Genomic DNA, 22,237 nt, shown 5'->3' on the forward strand with positions numbered 1-22,237 from the left:
GAGGGGGTAATGTGGGTGGATTAGGTTTAGAAAGAGTGGGGGTACAGAGTGGGGGTAGCGTGGGTGGGGCTACAGATAGTAAGGGTAGGGTGAGTGAATGGGGTGACGTGGCTCAGTGACTGTAGGTTGGGTGGGTGTAGAGAGAGTAGGGGTAGGGTGGGTGGTGCGAGAGAGGGTCTGGTTGGGTGGCTGGGTCTAGGTTGGGTGGGTAGGGGTAGAGAGTGGGAATAGGTTGGGTGTGGGTAGAGAGAGCAGGAGTAGAGTGGGAGTAGGGTGGGTGGGGGTAGGGTGGGGGGTAGAGTGAGTGGGGGTAGGGAGGGTAGGGGCAGAGTGGGGCGGGTGGGGGTAGAGTGAGTTGGGGTGAGGTGGGTGGGGGTAGAGTGAGTGGGGGTAGTGTGGGGTTGGTGGTGGTAGAGTGAGGGTGCAGAGTAGAACACTGTGGAGTTTAATCTCCCTGCAGGCAATGCTTTCCAGGCAAGCATACGTTTGTAAACGAGGGTCTATATATGTACACTCTCCTCACTTTCCAGCAATAAACAGGGATAATTGTAAGTATCACTTTGTATAAGCCGTGCACGCTTTTATATTATACACACACGCACACAGTAAAATATAGCTGTAATATCAGTGATCATGTGTGCGTGTGTGTATACAAGTACACACACAGATAATTTTAAAGACCGGCAGGGTGCAAATTTCTAAATATGACTTTTTGACTTATTGCACAAAAACCCAGACTCGTTAGAGTGGAAAAGGTCGCTTTAATGTGACAGGTTAAAGCTTACAAATAAACGCTTACCTGGCTCCCTGGCCTTACAAACTAACAAACAATTTACACAACCAAATAACAACTGCAATTTTCATTTTCCCAACAAATAAATAATTAAAGAAATCAACTTGCTCCCTAAACATCCCTTGGTCCCAACAGTCTCCTTACCACTTCTCAAGGCGTCCCATTTTCCCCTTGGGCCATGCCCCTTCAGGTTCAATACCTGCTCCCCCGGGGTAGCCCGCTTGTGCAAACAGGACCACCCCATCCTTTCCCGCGCCATTCCCCCATTGTGCTTCCCTCGACCCACATCTAAAGGGGCCATGCCCCCCCCACAAGAAAAACCCTCCCCCGAGGTGTTCTTTCTGCCCCACCCCCCCAATCCTTCCTACTTCCAACTCTTTAACATATCTCTCACCAACCAGATCACTTCCGACAGATAGTAAGTATTACCAATCATAGATAAGTGGACACCATCCTCCCTAAATAACATAAATCCTTCCTGAACGATATCCTTGTGGTCTAAAACCTGCAGTGCCACAGAGGCACAACATTTTTCCATCTCCCTGTTCATGCCCTTCCATGCTCGCTCAATTGCTCCTTCACTTCTCGCTCCCCTCCAAACTCTCCTAGGCAACACTTGGTCCAAACTACAGATGCTTGTGGCCACATTTCCCGAACCTATAACAAATCCCTTTTCATTTTTCTAAGGAGAGCCACACCAGTATCCCTAGCCAGGTCATTTTCCCCAGTATGAATAATCAGCCCATCTGGAGTCCCGTGGCGCTCCCTCAGCCCAGCCAACATTGGGAGTAACTGATCCCAGCGAAGCCCTCCTAAACCTGGCCATCTTACCAAAACATCTCCATAGCTGCAACCCAATTGCCTGCCAAAAACTCTTTTCTCAGCCTCTTTCCCAGCCCACTTAACAATGGAATGAACCACAATCCATAACTGTGCCATCTGCCCCGGCCTCCGAGCAGCATCTGAAAAAGAAATTATAAATTACTGACAAAAACCAACATTATGTTTAATACATTTCAAACATCCCATTTATCCAAATCCCTGACATACCCTTTGTATCTTTCAGACTTCCAACGCCCCAAACTTTTCAACTTGTCTTCAGAATAGCCCAACCTGCTACCTTCAGATGCTGCCCCCATCCTAAAAGAATGAGTTTCAAAATCCTCTGCCTTCTCACTCACCACTAACAAAGCTTTCCTTAACACCCCCAAAACTTGCTGTGCTAACAGTGGCTCTCCCTTCTCGTGCTGAAAAACCAAACCTAACCTACCCCCACAACGCTCCTTCCAAGCCAAACCTGTCCGAACCAGGCATAACTCCTTACTCCCCCGCCCCAGCAAAACCCAAGAGCCCTTTCCTTTCTGATCTGTTTTAGAGCTCTTGATCTTGATGTCCAAACCCACGTTAGTGAACTGAACATCTTCCCATTGCAGACCACCAACTCCCCTCTTCCCCCCCACCAACTCAGAAACCCTAAAAGCCCCAAAGAATAGCCAAGTAAAACAGGTTGTAAACAATTCACCTTCCCAGTCCGACCAGCAAATTCCCCCTACGGCCTAACACAGCCTAACTAGCAATTCAGCCGATATCGGTCTCCTCTTAACTTTTTCCCCCTTGCTTTCCCCTGCCCACCCTTCAATCATCCTGCCTGACATTTCTCCCCCGCTCGGTTGAAAACCTCAATACCACTTCCCGTAGAAAGCAATCCCTGCCATTTTTCCCAATATAGTTACTTTGGACCAACCCCTATCCATGCACCTCAGTAGGAAATTAGTGACATCGGCCCTTCTCCGCTCTTCCGCATCCCCCCCAACCTTTCCAACTATGAGCCCCTCCTCTTATAAAATCCTCCCAAGCTCTCCTGTAAGCCTCTCTAGATGCCGGAGCCAGCGAACCCTCCACCAATGAAAGCGCTCTCAACTTCCTATTTTCCACAGCTTCTCCGGAATCCTCTGCCCCTCCTGTTCCGCATCTGGAGTCAATCCACGGAATCTCTGCCATTGAAAACGAGATAACGCATCAGCGATGCCATTATCCTTGCCTGGCACATGCTTTGCCTTGAAAATCACATTCAATTCCATGCAACGCAAAACAAACTCTCTAATCAGCCTCAACACCCTCTGATCCCTTGCTGACTTTCGATTCACGACATGGACCACGCATTCATTGTCTATGTTGAAATTCACCTTCTTGTTTTGCAACTCCTTCCCCCACAACTCCAACGCCACCAACAAGGGAAATAATTCCAGGAATGCAGTGCTCCTTCCCTCCTCCAACCAAAGCAATGGCCACTTCTCCGCACACCACTTTCCTCCCCAAAACACTCCAAAACCTCCTGCGCCTGCTGCGTCTGAAAAAATTTGCACTTCCCAAGAAACCGGCTCTCCTTCCAACCACATGGAAACTCCATTAAAATTCTCCAAAAAACGAAGCCAAATTCTACAATCTTCCCTCACTGCACCTGTCACTCTTATCCGATGATGTGGGCACTTTGCTCCTGCCATCGACCTTGCTATGTTTCTGCAAAAAATCCGCCCTGGGGCCACCACTTTGCATGCAAAATTCAAATGCCCCACCAAACTCTGCATTTCCACTGGCATCAACTTCTTGGCCCCTACCGCTTGCTCCAGCAATCCTACCAGTTTGCTCACCTTGTCGTGCGGCAAGCGTGAGGTCACAGCCAATGAATCCAGCTCAATCCCTAGAAATGTGAACACCACTGCCGGCCCTTCTGTTTTGTCTTCTGCTAAAGGCACGCCCAGCTCTCCCATTAAAACTTGGAACAACTTCAGCATCTATTCACACTCTCCTTCTCCTTCCGCCCCGCTAATAAACAGGAAGTCATCTAGGTAATGCAGAACACTTACAGCCAGAGGTGTATGAAAAGACCCATTGCAGGAAGGAACTGAAACTCTCAAACAAGGCGCAAGAAATTGCACACCCCATTGGTAAAGCTTTGTCGATGTATATCCTGTCTTCAAATTGCAAACCCAAGAGACAAAAATCCTCTGGGTGCACTGGCAACAATCTGAAAGCCGCCTTAATGTCACACTTGGCCATAAAAAGGCCCCACACCCAGCTTTCCTCACCAAGTCCACAGCTTGATCCACACTTGCATAAACAACCCCACATTCTTCAGGGGCAATGAAATCATTGACAGACATGCCTTCGGGCCATGACAAATGGTGTATCAATCTGAATTCCACAGAGGCTTTTTTAGGCACCACTCCCAGTGGCGATACAACTAAATCACCCTGTAAATCAACAAATGGCCCCACTATCCTTCCTGCCGCTATTTCCTTGTCCATTTTTTGTCTCACCACATCAACATTTTCTTTGGCTGACCTCAAATTTTCCACCAACCGACGCACCCTTGGCCCCTGATAGCCCAACCTGAAACCATGTCCAAAACCTTCACTCAAAATTCTCGCTCCTTCCCTGCCCGGATAAAATTTCAACGACTTCTCCAACACATCCAATTTAACTGGAGTAAAAGCCTTTTCCCACAACCCCTCTGCCAGATCCTCTCGCCCTGCCCTTGTCTCCCTGTTGGAAACACTGAGTGAGAGAGTGTTTTCCTGCACATTTGCTACATTCATGCCTAAACCTACAGAAGTTCCTTGTGCAGGCATCCTTGTTAAACGCCCAACACGCTGCTGAGGACTGCCCTCTACCTCCTCCCCTCACCCACTCCTGGGCGGGGCGACCAAGAAAGGGCCAGAAAGGCACGGGCAGCCCACTTGCTGTGTGCAACGTTGGGGCAGGTCTTGCTGGAGCCATCCATTGCAACCATAAATCCATGTCTATCTCACCCCAAATCCCCTGACTGTCTTCAGCCATCCTCACTCTAAATTCCTCATCATAACGCACCCACGCAAAGCCCCCGAAACTTGTAAATGCCTTCCTGATCACATCCATATATTTTAGCAAAGCCACACACCGCCCGGGAAATTTCTCACAATATACACTAGCGTAAATAATGAACGCTGATGTCCAGTTTTCAATTGTTACCGGGACACTATGGGCGCAAAGCCAACTCTCTCTCCTCTTCCTTAGAACCCTCCTTTGCTCTCACTTCCCTATGAAGCAATTCAAAAATGTCCACAAATACCCCAGCCTGAATCTTGCTCTTAGTTGCTGCCATTAAGTGCGCCCCCAAAGGTTTCGTGATTCCCATGTAAGGTAGCTTTTTCTCCTTGCTCTTCACTTCGACCTCATTTACTTTTGAAACCTGTACCTCGAGCGCCAATGCTCAACCACTTTATCCCTTTGTATCTCCACCGAGCAAATTCCCTTGTCACCCCCATGGCTCCAATAGCCTGTACACCAATCTCTTTCCTTGTCTCTTGCAAACCAGACCCTTCATTTCCTACCCTCGTTCTCGTATCCCCTCTCTGCCATGCAGATGACCAATCCCTTTCCCGCTCACCTCTTTCCGTTCCGCCATCTCCTGTCTGCGGTCTGGCCTCCACTCCAATGCTCCTCATTTCTTTTCTTACTGGGCTCCTACTGCGGGGACAAAACATGTCAGCCGTCTCGCCCAACCAATTGCTCCCACAACCTCTTTCTCCTCAAACCCCTTGCTCTCGTCTTTCCCGAACCCACCTAGAACCCCTCCACTCATTACCTCCTCTCATTATTGCTCTATGACCTTCATCCTCCCGCTGCCCCACATATTCCTCAATCCCAACTTCATCATTCCTGAAATCCCATTGTTGATGAGAGCTCATGCTTGGGTCTCGTGGATCATTTTCTTGTGAGCCCAGGGTGTCCGCCCCGTCACTTCTTTGACGTCTTCTCGGCGGGGCCGCGGAAACCCCTTCCTGGTCCTCTTCTCTCAGGCGAGGCATGCTCCCCTCCACCCTGTGAACCTCCTCGCTAGGGGCCGTGCTGCGCCCTCTAGACTGACCTTGCGCTGCCCAAGGATGGGCCGTACCTAAACCCTCTCCATATTCATCCTCTCAAACAACGGGGGCTGTGCAGTGCCCTCCGCTACCTGTCTCCCTTTTTGGTGGGGCCGTTCTGCGCCCCTTCATAACCTCACTTAATGATGGGGACCTCTCTCTCCTTCTCCCACTACACTTTCTTTCAGGTATTTGCCACCCTTGCCCCCTCTGCGCGGCTGCCGCGCCCTGCGCCCCATCACCCCCACTGACGTGGATCTCTTGTCCTGCCCTTCTTGAACATGCCTCAAATCCTCCACCTCTTCCTGATCCATTTGCCCTCCACCCCTAACCGGTTCCTCACCTAAATGCAATTCCCCCCTAGAAGCTCTCATATCGATCTCCCTCCTCAACTTTCTGCCCCTGGATTCCCATGCCTCCCCTCTGCCAGCCGCAGGGGTGCAAGCCACCACTGCTGCTAGAGCCCCATCTGCCGCTGCTCTGCGCTGCGGTCTACCACCACCTACCTCTATTTCTATCTATCTCTAAGTGGCAATTATTTAATAAAATATACGAACTAAAGGGACTGCCGGAACCGCGCACCCCTAAAAACGGACACCGCCCAAAAATATGTGAAATACAAGGTAAGTGGGGGTACCTTATATACGGTACCCCTGGCTATGTGAAACGTTTTTTTTTTTTACAAAATAATATGTTAAATAATTCCCCTAACCTCCCTTAGTACAACAAACTAACCTACCTCACCTCACTTTACACTAGTCACCAAGTCCTCACTACCAGGGAAGGCTCGGGAGCAGGTGACAGGACTTCTCAAACCAAAGTCCCCAACCGTCGCCTGCTTCCCGAACCTTCCCTGTCCTTTAAATACCCCTGAAGACGCTCTGCACACTGCCACCTCGCTGGCCTGTGCAGCGTCAAAATAACCCCGGGGGGAAACGCTTCACATTCTCCCCGGGGCCCCCTTTATGAAATACACATCTAAACTGTTTTAATTGTGCAATAACTTTCTCTGTATCTTTGAACTGTGCACATGCAAATATCACATAGCGATAGGACAGTTGTAGGCAAATTTGCCAAAAAATACTCCTACTTTAGAAGCGGCTGGCGGTGCTGCTGTGCCCGATAGCGGTATTTAGTGCCCCGTCTCCGCTTCCCTTCACGCATCTCCCTGTGTATTTTTAAAGGCAGTCTCTGCGGCTGCCTGCGACTGGGTCCTGGCCGCAGCTTGTGGCTCAGCAGCTTCCTGAGCCTAAACATGAACCCAAAGACAGAGTCCGTTCCCTTTTCCCAGGAGTACCGCCTAAATACAGAAATACCCACTCTTTGCCACGCACAAATCAGGGGCCATTTGCTGTTTGTGTAGTACCTATTATCCAGACAAAACTGTGAACGAAAGCTGAACACAGATTTAGCTGCGCTAAGTTTTCCTTGTAAAAAGAGATTAGATGGTGCCTATTTAGGAGCCTGCCTGTGATCCTGTGAGATATGATATACCCTTGCTTGACCGGACTGTTGTTCCCTTTGGCTCTACGTGATTTCACTGAACCGAAAAGTCCGACCTCCAAAAGTCCAATTTTTTTCTTCTCAATTTTCCGCAAATATATATATGGGGGGAGACCCCACACAACCCCCACCACCTTACCCCTATTCATGTTTTATTCACTTTACCCCCCCATGGAGTATTGGGGGTCAGACTTTTGGGGGTCGAACTTTTGGTAGCAGGTAATTTTGTACAATACTGTTCCATTTAGTGAGCTACGATTTCTGACAATGGAGGTGAGAGCTCTGTGGTGCGCGCCTCACAGAGTGCATCATTTTACAGCACAAGGGCTAGTACAGCAGGCAGCTCTCCCCTCTGTACCCAGGCTGCAGAGGCCCGCAAGACACTGCTGTTAGCATCCTACCTGGGTCTGCAGTTTGAGACCGAGTGCCACAAACGAGCACAACACACATATGGAAAAGCTTGTGTGTTTTAAAAGGGAAGCCTTTCCGGCTGGAGAGCCAATCGAGGAATCGGTAGGCGGTAGCGGGAAACTGAAGGAAGGTAACGGGAGTGGAGAGGGTCGTGGGAAGAGAAGCGCTAAAGGCGTTGAATATTAAAGTTAGAATTGCGTTGACTCAGGACAATTTCAGAGGCCTCCCAGGATAATGAAGCAAAACGTACCTGCAACTGGGGCGCACTCGAGCACAGCACCCACACGGGCACAGCACCCATGATTATAAAATTAAATTCCATCCTTGATCACGGCAAGAGTGATCGAATGCTGAAAGAAAATGGCTGCACTCAGTACAGGAGCACAGACTGCAGATCCTCCTGACACCATTATCTGCACAGCCAATTAGATCGTGTTTACATCAGGAGACACTGGAAACACCACCCAATAATCAGTATATGGAGGATTTGAAAGCCATATTACAAAACACGTATCTTTAACAGAACATCTTTATTTTGAACACCAAATACATCAAAATACGTAACATAGCTTAAAAGATGCTGTAATATTTTTACAAGCATCAATCAAGTGAAATAACTTTTTTATAACATTGAAACATAGGGCCGCCAATTTAAAAGTAAAAATGGCTGACAAATTCATCACGCAGTAGAAATTCAGCCAACGAGTGCAAAAACAGGCGTGCTGTGGGAAGAGATGGGTGGGAATGGGGAGAGAAAGTGGAGGCAAAAAGGAAGGTTTTGAGGTGCTTCCGGAACCGGAGATGGTTCTCCTCAAGTTTCAGGGAGGCAGGAAGGCTGTTCCAGAGGGAGGCCCCTGCAGCGGAAAGAGATCTGCCCCCAACTCGTTGTTTGGAGAAGCGGCTGACCCTAAGGGAGTTGGAGGCGGATGAGCGAAGAGCTCGAGAAGGAAAATATTTAGGAAGAGAGAGTTGAAGGTATTTTGGCCCAAGGCCCCAGAAGGCCTTGTGGACAATGCAGAGGGTTTGAACTTGATCCTCGCAGTCACTGGGAGCCAGTGTAGTGATTTCAGTCCTGGAGAGAAACGGTTTCTGGGCTTGAGGCCAAGGACAAGTCTCGCAGTCCTGTTCTGGATGAGTTGCAAAGGGCGGAGAGTAGAGGCAGGCAGATTTAGATAGATGCTGTTACAGTAGTCCAGCTTCGAGAGACCCAGGGCTCTAGAGACAGTGAGCTTCTGGGGGAAGGAGAGGAAAGGAAGGATACCTCGGAGGAGGTGGAGCTGGTAGTGTGACTTCTTAGAGACGTCGGATATGTGAGGAGAGAAGGAGAGTGTGGAGTCGAAGATGACCCCAAGGTTTTTTGCCTTGCAGGTAGGAGCAGGAAGAGGGCCAAGAGAGGCCGGCCAGAGAGCTGCAGGAAAGGAGGGAGTGGGTGTGCCGATGAGTAGAATCTCAGTCTTACTTGCTTTCAGGCAGAGGTCGTTGGCAGCACACCATTCCTGGATAGCAGAAAGACAGTCAGAGATGAGGGAAGGAGAAGAGAAGGCCGAGGGTAGCCTGAAAATGAGCTGGGTATCATCCACATAACACTGAAAGTTGAGGCAGAGAGCGGCGATGCGGTGGGCGAGGAGTGCCAGATACTGTGTGGGGTCCCCCGCAACCAGGCCAGCACTCCGGCCAGACCGCATGGGGTTCCCCCGTAACTGTCAACAGCATCCCGACAACATGCGCACCATTTTCCGTAACTTAAGTAATTCTCTGGTCAATCTACATGTGAACCTCCGTAAACCGTGGCTGCTCCCTACTACTCTGCATACATGCATCCTTAACTGCGAACAGCACCCCAACTGCATGTGCACACCCCTAATTTCCCAATCGGACCTTACCTTTGCGTGGTGATTCGTATGCGATTGGGGACTTGCACCTGCCTTCATGTGGCAGTGTGATCCGAAACTTTGCATGCTGATTTCCCTGACGTGATATTGTGCGATCAGATCCATGTATACGCTTGTTCTTGCATGGTGCTGTGAGTGTGATTACCTCACGCAGGCCGTCCCTCGATCCGCCCATGTCATGCCTATTTCTTCCTCATTCTGCAATGAGAATGGAAAATGTGTATGTTCCACCCCCTATTTAGATCTCTTTGCAGGCCCCACCCTCACTCTGTGGGGACTCTCGCGCAAGGTGCTCGACTACTAGTAGAGGTGTGCCAGAACTGCATGAAGTCCCCTCAAGGTCCAAAAAAGTCCTGCAAAGGACTGAGGGGGTTTTGCACACAGAACAGCCACCAAAGTCGATATTTACTATGCAAAAAAAATCCATGAATCAGGCCCAAAGCTTTTTTATGATTTCTTAAACCCACCATAAATGAATGGTGTTTCTTCTCTCATTCTCTCGCTCTCTATCATTCTCTGTTTTTCTCATTCTCTCTGTTCCTTTTCCTCTCACAAACATATGAATATTATAGAGTCATAGTTGTTGCCCTACAGTTAAAAATAAACCATAGATCCATTGACTTACTCAAACTTCAATTTTTTATGGGCGATAGGGCAAATGAGCTGCAAGGTTTTGTGCATATCCATCAACAGTACAAAATAAAAGACACGTTTGATTTTTTTACATTGATTTTCCGAAAAGGACAGCACACCATTTATTTTTATCAGACCCACTGCCTAATGCGTTTGAAATATTTTCATCGAATATATTTTCGATGGCGACAAAAAGTGCAGGAATTGTTCCTGTAGATTTTTTCACAACATGAAGCTGTGAGTGGGATGCACCTAGCACCAAATTATTGTAAGTATCTCCCGTGATGCGTCGCAGAGGGTGAGAGTTTTCATTTTTTTTATTCACTGATGTGTTTCGTCGTGTTTTTGCTAAAACATTGTGAAGTAAAATATTCAAACGTGCATAACATGATATAAGGAGGGCGTAAATGTAGGTTTGAGTGCAGGGATGATATGGAAAAGGTAAACAAGGAGGATTGGGGTTTTCTAGATGGCTCAGAAATGTTTTAAGAGTTTCTAGCTTCACGAGATGGAATTGCAAAGTTTGACAAACGATTAAAAGAAAAAAACACAAGATCAATCTCCAATGTTATGCATTGGAAATGAGTTATAATCTAGTTAACAGGCCACAGATGTTTTAAATGAATTCACCTCCTTGAGTTTGCTGATAAAAGGATTCCTGGGATTGCGTTGTAAAATTCGATTAAAGATGGTTTGGTATTCTGTTTTTGGGTGCAGTTATGAGGCAGAGACAAAATATAGGATTACTTGATAAATCACAAGAATTTTAAAACTTTTGGATGGATCATGACACATCAGTGCTCCTTAGACGAGTTGAGACATGTGTATTGAGTTTGTACAATATTTCTGAAAAGTGCAAGTGTGTTTTTCCTATCTTGCTTAGTCCTTTGGAAAATCCTTCCCTTCTTATACTTTGTTTGTTTTCTTTTTAATTGGGTTTTCATTCATCTTTATATTTTCTTTTCTATTTTCTTTTTTTTTTCTTTTGTCTTTTCATTTTTAGAATGTTTCCGGACCATAGAGAGCGATGAACCAGAGGTGCAGCTGCATGAGGAGTAGGTGCGGGAGGATAACAACACTTCCTCAGCCGGCGACGAGTCAGTTGAGGTTGAGCATCGTTCATCGGCGAACAGGACGACAAGCAGATCCAATTGCTGGACTGCCCAGGACACCCGGGTTGTACCAGCCATCATGTCAACTGCCTTTGATCAGCTGGAAATGTTTTTTGGTGCCGGAGGTACAGTCGTTGGAGGAGTTGAGCATGCCCAATGAACCTTGTCTGAGCACCAGAGGTGTTGCTAGGGGGGCTGAGGGGGCTATAGCCCCAGGTCTTTTGGTTTTAGCCCTGTATAGAAGCTCAGGGGTTAAAACCAAAAAAGCTAGCTAGCCCACAGTCCCGACAATCTCAAAATTAGCGCAGCCCCGGATCTTTTCCAGACCTAGCAACACCCCTGCTGAGCACCTTATGAGACGTGGGCATGCTTCAGTTTAGAGACAGAGGGCCTCATTACGACCCTGGCGGTCCCGTAATTAACGGTGCCGGTACGGGACCGGCACCATTCATTACGGGATGCCCTATTACGAGGTTCCCTTGCGGGACTCGCTCAGAACGTCTGGTAAAATCAGACTTCCTTAGCGGGTCCCGCAAGGGGACTAGGGAGCTAATAACGGGCCCGTTATTAGCTCCCTCCCCATTCCCATTGAGCCCTGTGGGGGCTCAAATGGGAATGGGGATGGGTTTTTTCAATGAGGGATTACCTTGTCCTCCAAGGTAATTGAAGGAACCTGGTACTGGAACCCGGTATGGAGGCAGCCATGCCCTTAATAAGGGCATGGCTGCCTCCATACTCGTAATGAGGCCTAGAGCCTCAGAACAATGTCCCTGATCTAGAAACGTATCCACCATCATTGGATGCAAATTAACTTCCATTTTGTGAGTTCAATGCAAAAAAGGCTGTGCAGTTGACAGGAAGGTCACGCCATGTCACACCTTTCCCTGCAGCATGCTCATCATTGACGCCACCACCACTGCAGCACCATCGGTAACCCGAGCACCTCCTTTTGCTGCGGGTCTTCCACAAGGGTGGTCCTCAACAGCACCATCCGAGGTGGACACATCACAATGTCCTGAGAGTTTAAAGGGGGCAAGGGTGGGTTGCCCCCACTGTCACCACCCCATTCCAAAAGGTAACGACAGATTTTTGGCATAGGAAGACATTTGGGAGGCACAGCACGACTAGTGCAAGTAGTTATATTCTGTTTTTTAGCTGAGCTGTTTTTTTGATATTTTGTAAAACTCATAACTGTTCTTGTGTTTGTTGACTTTATAATAAAATAAAACAATTAAAAAATGTGTGGTGAGTGTGGTCCAGTTTAACTTACTATATTCCCCTTCCCGTTCCCGTAACCAAACCATGTTCTTTTCAAAGTGACTCTATAAGTCTAAAAATTGAGCAATATCTATTTTGCATTGTCTTGTTTGTCTGTTGGTTACAAAACCTCACAACATGGAAGTAATTTTGCCAGGTTCATTTGAAAATAAAAACAATAAAAGAGGGACATGCTCTATAGGACAGTAAGGACACAACTAGAATTTCCAGCGTTCAAGTGTGTAGCTTCTTTCAAAAAGATCCAAAACAAGGTTTTAAATGTTTGTAGCCTCGTTATTTCCCCTGAAATTGTTTTCAATATGCTGTTCGAACCTATTGAAATTAAGGTATTTTGAATTCTGTCACAAAAAAGTTGTGATTGTCAGTAAGATTCACATTCTTTTGCATATAAATTCTGTAATTCAGAAGTTGCAAACTGGGATGGATGCAAAGTGTCATTATTTCCAGGTATGAAGTGTTATATGTAATATTAAGTCTAACTATGCATCATGTTTTGACAGAGGAGAGAAGTGATTATGACTTCAACGTGACATTTTGGGCAAAGTGAATATGCATGTCCCAAAATGTGACCGGTTGTTATGAGCATGTATATTTTTTTAATCGTGTTGGGGTATTGGGAAAGAGTTTAGAAGTATACTGTGAAAGGAATACTGGTTTCCATTTCAATTGATCGGGATCAGAACTTATTTCTATGCCTGCATTTTTCCTAACTTCTAGCCTCAATTTTGTGCCTTCAAACAACTTTCTCTTGTCCACACTGTCGACCATTAGATACAATTTGCTGTATATCAATTTACATTGTTAATTGGGCCTTCTACAAAACAGGGTCATAGTATCTCCAGACTAAATACTGTCAGTACACTCCGTCTTGTCCTTTCTGCTCTGCTGTTACGTTGCGTATCTCTGAACCCTGCTTTAAGCACTCTCGTATTAGAGGACTTTCCTTTTCAGTTGTTACAGCGCAATTTTGGAACTCCCTTCCTTTATCCCTCCATGGAATTAGCAATCAACTGCCATTTCGGCACGCCCTGAAGACTTTTCTGTTTTTAGCTTGATCTTAGCTGCCCTTCCAGCCTCCTTTCAGTCGTGCATTGTTAGCGCCATGATGCCCTAGTCAGTGAAGGCTGCGTTTTAGAAATCGTCCTAAAATAACATAACAACAGAATTTTACTAAGAGTACAGATCTGTCTTTGAGAGTTAGCTGCAGTGTTCTGAGGGTATCAAGTACCCCAGAGGTTTGGACATGCTTCCTTCAGAAGTGTCGAAGGCCATGTAGCGTGTCAGATTTGTTACTTGTCCTCTAACTGTTTTAGGTGGAATTAGAGGTATCGCTCTCAGATGTGATAGGTTGAGAAAGTGGAAATTATTAACTAATGATAGTATATAGCTTTTGTAATTAGGATATGGTATTATTTCAATAGCTGTTGTCTTTAAAATAAAACTGACCTACATTTTGTTGATCTGAGTATGCTTCTTTCATGCAGTGTACGAATTCGTTGGTGCTCTTCCAAAAACAGAAATAGACATTTACCAACTGAATGGAGTTTTTTGAAAATCAATTCCAGTGCATTAGATTTGTTGGACATTCTGTGGACTTGGTAATGGTGTGTGATAGGTGCAGTGAGGGTACATTCAATTATAACCAATTAAATAATAACTAATGAAAAAATAAAGAATCAAAAATAACTAATGACAAAATAACTAATTTCATGTTATTGTTTTAGGGGGGTTCCCACCCCAACCCCCCCTTTTTTAAATAATACTTTACCCCCAACCCCAAAACCACTATTCCCTCTCACAACCCCATTTTTATTTTTTTCCAGAATTAGTTCTTTTGATATTAGTTGTTTTTTCATTTATTATTTTTTCATTAGTTGTTTTGTATTCGATAAAATCACTGCATGCCGCTTTATTAGTGAAGATGCCTTGACTATTATTATATGTCAGTCTAAAATTGTACTCCTTTTACATTTTTTTTTTTTATCAAAAAATGTTTATTAAATTTTCCACACATGCATAAACATTACTGTGGAATTATAGCCGGAGATAGATGGATGCTGAAACAATATTTATTCACTGTTTAAAGGCAACTATCAAGTCCTCCCGGTTAGCTTCACCGGTGTCTTGGCCTTCCATAATATACTGGTGTTAATCCTGGCTTGGTCCTATCTCGAGGTGTCCGGATAGGCCCACCACTCTGGTTCTCCCTCCTCTCTCTTCTCTGTGTCCTGTGGAATGAGAGCAACCCATTAGTCTGGTTTGGCGCGCTTTTATCACAACAGGAGGTTTCAAGCCCCTTCCAATCACAGAGTGCCCAGACTATCCCCTTTCTCATTGGTTCATGAGGGGTTGTCCCGCCCCCCCTTAAGGGTTGCCGTCCCGGGGTGTCGCCATTCACATCCCTCTTGTGGTGGTGGGCGTTCGCGTTGGCCATGTGACCGCGGACGCGCTGAGTAGTGGCGCATCCGGATGCTGGGCGTCCTCCTCCAGCCACGGGCAGTCCTGGCACCATCAGGAGAAGCATGGGCGTGGCTAGTCGGTCGTTGCCCTCCCGCTTCTCGGCGCCGCCGTGAGCACCACTCCCCCTCCCCCGGGGTGGGGCAAAAACCAGGTAGGTGTATCGCAGCTTCGATACAGCTGTCAGCAGCGGTTTCTCTCGCGGCTCCGCCGGGGCTGCCAGCAGCGGTTTCCCCTTTCTTTGCTGTAAGCAAAAGGACGGACTAGGCACGTCGGCGGACACGCCGCCAGACAGTCCAGCATCTCTGGACTCATATGGGCTCGATACATGCCACGGCTCTATCCGGGGCGGCGTATCCTCACACATCCCTTCCCCAATGCCAGGCCGATAGGGCCAGGGAGAACACCTGGACAGATAGTCAGCCACCAGCTGGAACTTGGCAGGTCTGTGCAACGTGACAAAGTTGAAAGGTTGAAGGGAGAGAAACCAGCGGAGAACCCTCTGGTTGGTGTCCTTATGTCGAGCCAGCCACTGCAGGGGGGCATGGTCAGTGTATAGCGTGAAACGGCGACCCAGCAGATAGTACCGGCGTGAGTCAACGGCCCACTTGATGGCCAAACACTCCTTTTCAATGTCGAGTAGGCCGCTTCATGGGACAACAACTTCCGACTGATGAAGCACACCGGTTGCAGGTCCCCTCCTTTCTCTTGCGAGAGTACAGCCCCTAAGCCCTGGTTTGAGGCGTCAGTTTTCAAAAAGAAATGTTTCTGGAAGTCCGGACAGCATAGGACCGGGTTTGACGTGATCCTTCGCTTCAGGTGAGCTATGGCGTTCAGGGCACTCAGTTGTTGGTCAGGTTAGGAACACCCTTGAGCCTCAATGCGTCTGTCAAGGGTGCGGCTATTGAGGAGAAGTCAGGGATGAATCTCCGGTAATAACCGATCAACCCCAGGAACGCTCGTATTTGTTTCCTGTTGGTGGGAGTCGGTATATCATGTAAAGCCTGGGTTTTAGACAATTGAGTGTTTTAGCACCCCCCCCCCACCCACTATGTGACCCAGATATTTGGTTTTGTGGGTTCCTATCGTAGAATTGTTTGGGTTGATGTGTAACCCCGCCCTATGTAGATCAGCCACCACTATTTCTAGATGGTCCAGATGCGACACCCAGGATCGGCTGTACACCACAATGTCATCCAGGTAAGCAGCAGCATATCCAACATGTGGTCTCAGTATGATGTCCATCAACCTTTGGAACGTGGCGGGGGCCCCATGGAGTCCAAAGGGCAGAACCTTATATTGGTATAAACCTTGTGGGGTGGAGAAGGAAGTTTTCTCCTTATCCTGGGAGGGTAAGGGTATCTGCCAATAGCCCTTGGTTAAGTCTAGAGTGCTCAAGAAATGGGCCGCTCCAAGGCCATCCAGGAGTTCGTCCATCCGAGGCATTGGATAGGCCTTGTATCGGGACACCACGTTCAATTGTCTATAGTCCATACAAAAATGGACTGAACCGTCCGGTTTAGGGACTAGTAGTATGGGGGACAACCAAACGCTGACAGATGGCTCGATGATATCCATCCGTAACATTTCATCCACCTTGGATCTGATGATGTTTCGCCTGGCTTCAGGTATCCGGTATGGCCTAAGCCTCATGGGTGGTCCGGGATCTGTTTTTATTTCATGTTCAAGCATATTGGTTCGTCTGGGCAAGGCGGAAAAGGCGTCAGAATAGGGGCACAGCCTGTTCCTGACGTCCGTCTTCATCTCGAGGGAAAGAGCGTCTCCCCAATTGACTGAATCCAGGGTATCGGGAACGGTGTTCAGAATCTCCTCCGGTTTGGGTTCCTCGACACTCACAAAGGCACCTAGAAGAGGCTCATTCCATTTTTTTAGAAGGTTGATGTGATAGACCTTTTCTAGGGTGGTTCGATCAGGTTGATGTACCCGGTAGGTTAATGGGCTTAGTACATCAGTGATCTTATAAGGCCCTCTCCATCTGGCCAACAGTTTGTTAGCGCTGGTAGGCAGGAGTACCAGTACCTGGTCCCCTGGTTTGAAGGTTCTCATTCGACTCCCCTTGTTGTAATTTTTTTCTTGGGTCGTTTGGGCATGTCCAAGATTGACTTGGGCCAGTGTACGTAATGCGGTTAGGTGTTCCTTTAATTCCTCTGTATACTCGGTTAAGGATACCTCTTCTGTGGTTTCCCACTCCTCCTTAACCAGATCCAGCATCTTCCAAGGTTGTCTCCCAAACAAGAGCTCGAAGGGGGAGAAACTGGTGGAAGACTGCGGGGTGTCTCTTAACAGCATTAACACCAGGGGGATCACCCAATCCCAGTTTTTCCCGGTTGGACCCTTCTTAGCATTTTCTTAATCGTCTGGTTATAACGTTCTACCAGCCCATCAGTTTGGGGGTGGTATACTGAGGTTCTCAATTGTTTGATCTGGAGCTGTCCACATACTTGTTTTAAGAGGGTTGACATGAAATTAGTGCCTTGGTCAGTGATTATCTCGGAGGGTATCTCCACTCGGGCAAAGAATGGAATTAGTTGGTCGCACAATACCCGGGCCGACATTCCCTTTAGGGGAAAGGCCTCTGGGTTCGGGTGGCGTAGTCAACTACGACCAATAAATATTTATATCCCCGGCTGGCAGGTTCCAGGGGTCCCACTATATCCATGCCGATCCTCTGGAAGGGGATCGATATGAGGGACATTTTCTGTAGCGGTGCCTTTGCGGGTAGAACCCCGCTGGTTAACTGGCAGGTGGGACAGTTCTTGCAAAATTGGGATGCCTCCCCATAAATGCCGGGCCAGTAAAACCTCTTTAATAGGTTTTGTTGGGTCTTAAGAGAGGCCATGTGACCCCCACAGGGATGGTTGTGGGCCAGTTGTAGAACTATGAGGCGGTGACTCTTCAGTAACACCAATTGTTCCTTTATGACATCATCGTCACCCTTATACCTCTGGTATAAGAGACCCTGATGTAAAAGGAACCCTGGGCCTCTGGCTGGGTTGGGTTCCCCATCCTGGGCTGCCCTTTCCCGGGCCTCTCGTAGGGTGGGGTTGGTTACGGTCTCCCCCCTTATGGTGTTCGTTATCTTCAAGCTTCCAGTCGATGGGCCGGGTCATATAACTGGCCTGACACCATGCCATCCGGGTCCGCCTTTTTTGCCCTGGTATGGATGCCCGGGAAACAGAGTCCATCCCCGTAACATCGGGGTTGGGCGGAGTCTTCTCTTCCTTTAGACCCCTTAATGTCTGATTGAAATTGGGGAGGTTGGTCCCGATTACCTCCGGGGTGGGGAGACAAGGTAGGACGGCAACCCTCAAGGGAGTGGATGTTTTATTCAAGTCAATCACCACATCCTTCATTGGGTAACACTGTCCCCGTGAATGCATCTGATAGGTACCGTTATGTTAGATAAGCAGGGAGTGTTACTCACGGTTGGTGATATGGCGGTCTGCCTGCTGCCGCTGTCCAAGAGTGCACGTGATGGTCTGCCGTCGACACGGATGTCCACCACATAGGGTCCCGGGATGCCCTCCTCGTCTATTGGGTTCAGGTAACCGATGTCCATAGGTTCGACCGGTCTTCTCCTGGGACAAAACCGGGCTATATGGCCCCACTTGTTGCAATCATAACATTGCGGTTGCTTGTAACCAGGCGTTGACATTGGGGTCTTCTCCTTGCTTCCTGGTCTCTTGTCCTCTGGTCTCCTGGTGTTCTCATCGGAGGATCTACATCTTATGAGTGGGGCTCGGCCACCCATGATCATATGGGGGTCAGAAATCGGGATGGCGATGGGGGCTGATACCCCAGTAGGCGGTATCCGGGAGTGACCGGCCTTCTGGTATGTTGACGCAATGTCCACTGCTTCGGTTAGGGTGGGCCGATGGTGCTGCCTGACCCATCTCTGCATTTGTCCTGGCAGGGCTTCGATAAATTGCTCCAGGATTATTTTATCGAGCAGGGGTTGGAACCAGTAGCCACTTCTCGACCAGGTCCTTTATCCTATAATACAGCTTGGGATTTCCCCAGCCCTAAACCTGGTCTCCCTCAGTTGGATCCGATAGGCTTCATCGTCCAGGCCTATGCAATCTAGTACTGCAGCCTTAATTTCTCCGTACGGCGTGTTGCCGTTGGGGTTTACCGCCTGGTAGGCACCCTGCATCACCCCAGACAATAGGGGGGCAACATACTGACCCCACCGGTCCGGAGGCCATTGCGCGTGTCTGGCTATTCTTTCGAAACTGGTAAAGAAGAAAGCAGGGTCCTCTCCATCCCTGTATTTCTGCAGGAGGGCCGATGGCACCAGTGGTTGGTTTCTTGTATTGGCCACTGCATCCGTGAGACGGGATATAGTCTCATGCTGTTTGTCCTGCGCAGTGGTTTGTATGGTACCCTGCAGCTGGATGGCCTGTTGGAAGGCTTGCCGATCCGCAGCTGCTTGCTGAGACTGCAGCTGTACCAACTGTTGCAACTGCTGTTGGCCTTCAGACAGAGTCTTTATCAATGCCTCCATAGCGCTGTCTATAATCCCACCTTCGTCGCCAGTGTGGAATTATACCCAGAGACAGATGGATGCTGAAACAATATTTATTCACTGTTTAAAGGCAGCGGTTTGTTTAAAGAAAAAAAACGATCAAGTCCTCCCGGTTAGCTTCACCGGTGTCTTGGCCTTCCGTAATATACTGGCATTAATCCTGGCTTGGTCCTATCTCGAGGTGTCCGGATAGGCCCACCACTCTGGTTCTCCCTCCTCTCTCTTCTCCGTGTCCTGTGGAATGAGAGCAGCCCATTAGTCTGGTTTGGCGCGCTTTTATCACAACAGGAGGTTTCAAGCCCCCTCCAATCACAGAGTGCCCAGACTATCCCCTTTCTCATTGGTTCATAAGGGGTTGTTCCGCCCCCCTTAAGGGTTGGCGTCCCGGGGTGTCGCCATTCACATCCCTCTTGTGGTGGTGGGCGATCGCGTTGGCCATTTGACCGTCCATTCCGTGGGCACCTTGCTCTTAACTCTCCCATTGCCAGTGACGCTGCTTCGGGGGCTTAGCCATCGTCTTCCCATCTCTGCCAGATTTTGCTCGCTTTCTGCGGGCATCCCCTTGCTGCGTATACTCTGTGCTCCATTGTTACACAGATGTCCACGTCCGTGATCCATTGATCATAACTAGGTGTTCTTTCCGATCCCCATAGCTGCGCAATGTTCCTTCTCATTATCGCTGTAGCGGTTGACCAGAGCAGTTTCTCATACCGGGTCAGGTCACATTCATCGGAGATCCCTAACAGGAGTAGCTTTGGTCCCCTTTGTATTGGCTTGCCCATGACTCTGGACAGTTTGTCACAGCATTTCTGCCATAGTTGCTCCTTCTACATTTTTAAAAATTGAATATGTCTCTGAGATACCAATTCATATGTAAATGTGATATATTCTGGAATAATTAAATATTGGCCAGATTCACTAACTGCACCAACATTCGAAGTAAATTACTCCATTTAGTGCTCGCTTTGGCAGCACATATACTAAAATTGGAACGATACAGAGAAGATTAGCATGGCCCCTGCGCAAGGATGACACGCAAATTCGCGAAGCGTTCCATATTTAAAAAAAAAAAAAGAAAAAGAAAAAGAAAAAAAAAAAAGGAAAAAAAAAATTACTCCATTTATATTGTCAACCAGGCATGTGTGTAATGAATTTACTGCTATGTTTATGCCCTTCGAGGAGGACCCACGTGACTGTGGTGTCCGTTTCATATCCGGTGGAAGAAGCAGTAGCAGTTCTCTACGTTCTCTTGAGAGGACGGGCGGGGAAAAAATTTACACCCGCGGCGTGTCATCAGGTAAGGGCTTCCTATTCGAGCGCTCCGAGCGGCCACATGATTTATGACCTGCATACTCCTTAATTCGAGTAATGTGGGCATTGATAATACTCAATGCATAGAAAGATGTGGAATGATACGTTCTGCACAGCATTTAGTCGCCGCAACGCTTCATGTGTGGCCTGGGCCAGTATGCATTGCTCTCCGTAATGCTGGTCTTACTAAGCAATCACATGGATGTTTCCTCATTTTATTTGAGGCTGATTGTAAAGCCTTAATGGTTTCAGATTGGTGTCATCCACATGGAGATATATTAGAGCTTGAGTGGCCATCAGTGTAAACATTATTTTACTAGACACCACGAATAAAATATCTAGAGTAATATTGCTGTATTATTAGCGTAGTGTTTAACCGTCTTTGGTAGAACATGGTAATATGTAGCAATATTAGTAAGTGAAACTTAATCAATGCCCTGTTCCTTTGCAGTTTTGAAAAATTGTCTGGAACTGTTCACACCAACATATTAATCTGCTGAGATTGCGTAGGTCCACATTTGTGGACTAACATGTGTGGCGTTCACCTTTCCCTTTCCCCCCTTCTTTTTTTCTTTCTTAGGGTTCTCCTCCTTTGGAGTCTTTTAAACATTTTTCTTTTCACACATTGGAGGGCTGTGTTAACCCTGGTGACAGCACACGTGGTGGGAGATGCATTTGGTTGTACTGCTTTATTATTTATTTCTTTATTTCACATCCCCCACCTTTGTAACAATTCTTTTTTTCTTTTTTTATAATTGATCTTAACATTTTTGTGTACATAACAGTAATATGTCTGATCTCACATCCACAGAGCTCCACTTTCCCTTGGGGTCCTGATGAAGGCAGTGTTATTTATCTCCTGCAGAAACATCCTGCTTTCAACACTGTGACATCTAGTACATCTGCGCGGTCGATATTCATACTGAGTACATAGACCTGGGATGTGCATTGGTCTATAACAAATGTTTTTATATTCTTGGAACATGGCTTGGGCACATGAAAAATCAGTGATTTATTAGACAGATAGGGCCAGAAGTCCAGGTCTTGACTTTGTTTCATGCAATTTGCATTGACCCAACGGTGCCAATAGCCCGGTTGCATGTTTATCTCTCATTGTCACCTTTTTACCATATTTGGGATTTGTTTTCTTATGCTCTGACATTCCGTTTTACAAACATGTATTGATGTCATGATTGAAAATAACGTTTTGACTAATGTGTAATGTTAGATTTGTCGTATAGGTCACAGGAGTGATTCTATGGATTTGTTGACTAATTCTACCTTTTTATAAATATTTGTTTTATCTGCAAAATTATAAACAAATTTAATAAGTGTTTTATGATTAATGTGGTATGACCTGTGAGTCTACTTACACATCAGAAGCAGCTGTCTAGGCA

At 47.3% G+C, this 22,237-nt stretch overlaps 1 non-coding gene across 1 annotated transcript; it reads left to right on the top strand.

Annotated features, from left to right (window-relative positions):
- Window positions 1-20,485: 20,485 nt before the first annotated feature.
- On the top strand, window positions 20,486-20,592 carry LOC138570469 (U6 spliceosomal RNA). The gene has a single exon (XR_011303517.1). It is a non-coding gene; the product is annotated as a U6 spliceosomal RNA (small nuclear RNA).
- Window positions 20,593-22,237: the final 1,645 nt, after the last annotated feature.

The sequence above is a fragment of the Ambystoma mexicanum genome, chromosome 2q (assembly GCF_040938575.1).
Source record: "Ambystoma mexicanum isolate Mex_15411 chromosome 2q, UKY_AmexF1_1, whole genome shotgun sequence".
NCBI lineage: Eukaryota > Metazoa > Chordata > Amphibia > Caudata > Ambystomatidae > Ambystoma > Ambystoma mexicanum.